The 4,524-nt window shown below is 37.8% G+C and overlaps 1 protein-coding gene across 2 annotated transcripts in view; it reads left to right on the forward strand.

The window, feature by feature from the left end:
- The window catches only part of LOC102824589 (ubiquitin-conjugating enzyme E2 E3-like), a 119,026-nt gene that overhangs the window by 96,672 nt on the left and 17,830 nt on the right, over positions 1-4,524 (forward strand). The gene's annotated exons all lie outside the window — the stretch shown is intronic.

The raw sequence follows: 4,524 nt of genomic DNA on the forward strand, positions 1-4,524 counted from the left end.
TGATTTTTTTCTTTTCACTTGTGAGTGTAGGAAACTGACGTCCTAGATCTTATGGTAGATCCGGAGTTCTGGAGTGGTTCTATGAGCGCTTCCTTTGTGAGAACCCGCTCCCTGCTCACCGAGCGTACCCTACCTGGTTTTCACTGCTATCGCCCAAACTGGAAGTCGGTGTCTTTTATTTTCTAAATAGTATTTAAACAAAAAAATTGAGTGTCTAATTATGGAACTTAACAGTTGATCTTTACTTTTAGTGTTAACTTCTATTGATGTTTCAGTAAGCAATACCCTTGGTAATTTCACCTCTACTTTTCATAAATTGTTTTGAAACTGGAGTAAATTTTACTTTTGTATTAACAGTGATGTTGTTTACTAAGTAAACAAATCCTTACATATATAACTGATAAAAGAAATGGCTTTTTATGTTGTTACCACCATTATAAAACTTGGTCTGTGAGATCTGCCTTTCCTTTCCCTTGGGTAGATCTCACAGTTCTTGGGTAGATCTCATTCTGAGGTTTTCAAAATCTCACCTTTAGGACATAAAAGCCCAGCGTACTTCAAAATGAAATTCAGATCTTGTATCCTAATGGCACTAACATTCTAGTGGAAAGACAGTATTGTTAAAATATATAATAAATAAAATACATGTTAGTGACAGATGCTAAGGAGGAAACATGGAAATGTCTGGAGATTATATGTGACATTTTGGATAAGTTGGCCAAGAAGGATTTCACTGAGAAAGTGACTTTTGGGTCAAAATCTTAAGAAGGTAAGGAAGCTAATTGTGTGGCTATCTTGGAGAAGAGCATCTTAGACAGAGGCACAGCTGATGCAGAGACCTTGAGATAGAGAACTGGTGGTTGCTACTTGAAATGGACAACAAGGAGACTTATTCGACCATGAAATGAGGGGGAGTGTCGGGTGGCAAATTACATAGTCATTGTAGCTTATCAGAATAAAGTAAGCCTTTGGGAGATTTTTGACCAGAGAGTGACATGATCAGATTTATAATCTTCACTCAGTCACACTGCCTGATTGTCATAGTGGGGTCAAAGGTGGAAGTGGGAGGCTAATGCAATTAACCATGCTGCAGATGATGGTGTTTTGAATAAAGATCAGGCTTTGAATCAGTGGGGATGAGAGAAGTATAAGAATATTAAATATATCTTGAAGAACCAATAGAATTTTCTGGTAATATTGGATATGAGGTAGAAAGAGAGTTGTCAGGGAAGGTCTAGACTTTTGCCTTGAAGAATTAGGAGAGTGGAATTAACTGAAATAGGAAAGACTATAGGCAGAGTTGGAATTGCAGAAACTCAACTTGAAACACGTTAAATATGAAGAGCATTATAGATTTAAAAGGTTAAGACTGTAAGTGACAGTTTAACATTTAGCTCTCGTATTCAGGATAGAAATACAGGCTGGAGATATAAACTTGGGAATTAATGCTATTTGGAAACCACGAAACTCCACGAAATCACCAAAATGTTGGGTTTTGGTAGAAAAGCAAAGCAGCCAAGGATTGACCATTGGTGTAGTGGCAATATTTAGAGGTTGGGATAATGAAGAATAGAAATAGAGACTGAGAAGGAAAGACCAGAAAGTAGGAGGAAATCCAGGAATGCTTGATAATCTGGCATCCAGACAAAGTGATCAAGAAGGAAGTGACCAGTCAAATAAGGTGAACACTTAGAAGTGACATTGGAGCTAATGGTGAGGTCATTGGGGATATGCTGGGAAAGGTGTAAAGTTGCTATTGAGTCGGTTCCAACTCATAACAAAATTGTATAGGGTTCCCGAGTCTGTACAGGAGCATAAAGCTTCAGCTTGTTCCTGGTTGGAGCAGCTGGTGGATTTGAACTATTGACCTTGTGGTTAGTAGTCCAGTGCTTGGCCTGTAATGCCACTGACACTCCATTTTAGTGTAGCAGTGGGGAGTGAAAACCTGTTTGAAAAGAGTTGGACAAAAAACATGAGAGAAATTGGGAGGCAGCAGGTATAGCTAACACTTCTGAGTAGATTTGTTGTAAAAGAAAGATCATTGAGATGGAAGCGGAAAGGAGCTGTATAGAAGTTGGTCTTAAAAATAACTGTTGGAGAAATGACATGGCATTCTTGTGGGAATAACTCACCAGCGAAGGAAAAATGAATGATTGAAGACAGAGGGTAAAATTGCTGGAATGTTACCCTTTAGAGGGGCAAGAGAATGAAGCCAGTACAAAGGTAGGAATGAGAATAGTACCCATCTTAGTTACATTTGGACATTATCACCCACTTCCAACTGTTAGTGAGGCCTCAGTGGCACATCAGTTGCTAGCCCATAAAGTGTTTTATTTGAATTAGAAAACGTCATTTGGCTGCTTCAGATTCTACAGACTCTCACCTCTACCCTGTCACATGTCTTAGTTAGTGAATGATGCCTTTTTCTCCAGACAATGCAACATTACAAGTAGTTGAACTTTAGACCTCACTCCCCTTAAGCCAGGTGCCCGTGGTGGTGTACAATACAGGAACCATACTATCATAGACTGCAGTCCAACTCCACATCTGCCCCTAGGCACAGGACAAATTCTGTTTAATAGTCAAACTTAATTTTTGCAAGCACTGTGCAAATAACATAACAACGGGGAAAAACAACATAAGAAACAAACAAGAGTTTAGTATGGGAATGCCAGTTCTTCCATCACCTGAATTTATTTGAGGTGGATAATTTAATTGTCTTTGAGTTTCTACAAGTGTAAAGGAAGGGGTTTGACCTCAACCAGACCCTTTCCAGTCTCTTACTTATGTGATTCATTAAAATAGTTATCCCCAACTTAACCTCTATTCGCCATCTGAAGCATAGCACAGTTCTAAGAACCAGAATTTATATTTGAGGCAATTTGGTTTCTTTGTAGAGCAGCTTTTCCCCAGGCACTTATATAAATAAGTATTTGTAAAATTTCACTGGAGATTATAAGTAGCAGCATTGAAATTATAAGAGGAAATACAGAAAACCATCTAGAAAAATTACAGACTAGTTTGCATACTTGTTCAAATTCATTTTGTAGCTGTGGGTTATTTAGAAAGGTATTTATTTAACTCTCTGTGCTTTAGTTCGCTCATGTAAAAATGTTGTTGATTGCCATCGAATCGGTTCCTACCCATAGGGATCCTATATAAGGTTTCCAAGGAGCAACTGGTGAGCTTGAACCACTGACCTTGGGGTTCAGACAACTTTGCAGTCCAGCTCATTAACCTACAGGGCCACGCCAAAGTAGGAATCTAGTGATAGTACCTCTTTGGTTTGTGTGAATTATTATAGTAAGGTATGAGTAAATCTTAACTGTTATAAATTAACAACAACAGTGTTAGTATATTATTAGAGTTCCTGGGTGGTACAGACAGTTAACAGGCTCACCTACTAAGGTTGGAAGTTTGAGTCTTCCCAGAGGCACCTGAAAGGCTGGCAGTTTACTTTAAAAAGATAAGTCATTGAAAACCCTATGGAGCACAGGAAAAACTGCTCTACAAAGAAAACAAGTAGCTTCAACTACACTTTTTGTAATTTTCTTGATGTTTTTCTGTATTTCCTCTTAAGATTTCAATGCTGCTACTCTAGTAGCATCGTGGTTATGAATTGGGCTGCTAACCTCAGGGTCAGCAGTCCGAAACTACCAGCTGTTCTGCGGGAGAAAGATGAGGCTTTTTGCTCCTGTAAAGATTTACAGCCTTGGAAACCCTGTACAGAGTTGCTATGAGTCAGAACCGACTCCACAGCACATAACAACAACAGCAATGTGTAATCTATGAAGTTTTACAAATATGTATATATGTAAGTGCCTGGGGGAAAGCATCTCTTCAAAGAAATGAAATTGCCTCAAATACAGATTCTGGTTCTTAGAAGAATTGTGCTATGCTTCAGATGGTGAATAGAGGGTAAGTTGGGGATAACTGTATTTTAAGAATCTCAGAAATATAGACTGGAAAGAATCTGGTTGTGGCCAAACCTTTCCGTTACACTCAAAGAACTGAAAGTAAATTAAAATTATTTAACATATACAGGGTTACCATGAATTGGCATAGACACAAACAGCAATGCTTAAATCTCTTTTACTATCATTTAATAATAATTATTATTTAGAGTCACCAAGTTAAAATAATTTAGAGAAGTTGTGATTGAATAAGGCTAAACTATGTTTTTTTTTCTTTGCTAATTTAGTAATTGAGTCCTGGTGTGTCAGTGCAAGATAAAGCACTTGGACCTCAAGGTCTTCTTTTCAAACTCCTTTGAAACTCAATAGCCACTCCTTGGAAACCCTACACAAGGTCTCTATGAGTCAGAACTGACTTGACAGCACTTAACAACAACATCAATTTAGTCATAAGTTTGTATGAGGACAAGTAAGAAAAATATTGCTACAAAATTATAGAAACGTTTATTAAACAAAAATAGCAAAATGTGAAGCGATTACTTCTCTGTATATCTTGTATCTAGGTCTTATACTCTTTTCAAAGTAGTATTTCCGTCTCTCTAACCCATCT

The sequence above is a fragment of the Chrysochloris asiatica genome, unplaced genomic scaffold (assembly GCF_000296735.1).
Source record: "Chrysochloris asiatica unplaced genomic scaffold, ChrAsi1.0 scaffold00059, whole genome shotgun sequence".
In the NCBI taxonomy this organism is placed as follows: Eukaryota; Metazoa; Chordata; class Mammalia; order Afrosoricida; family Chrysochloridae; genus Chrysochloris; species Chrysochloris asiatica.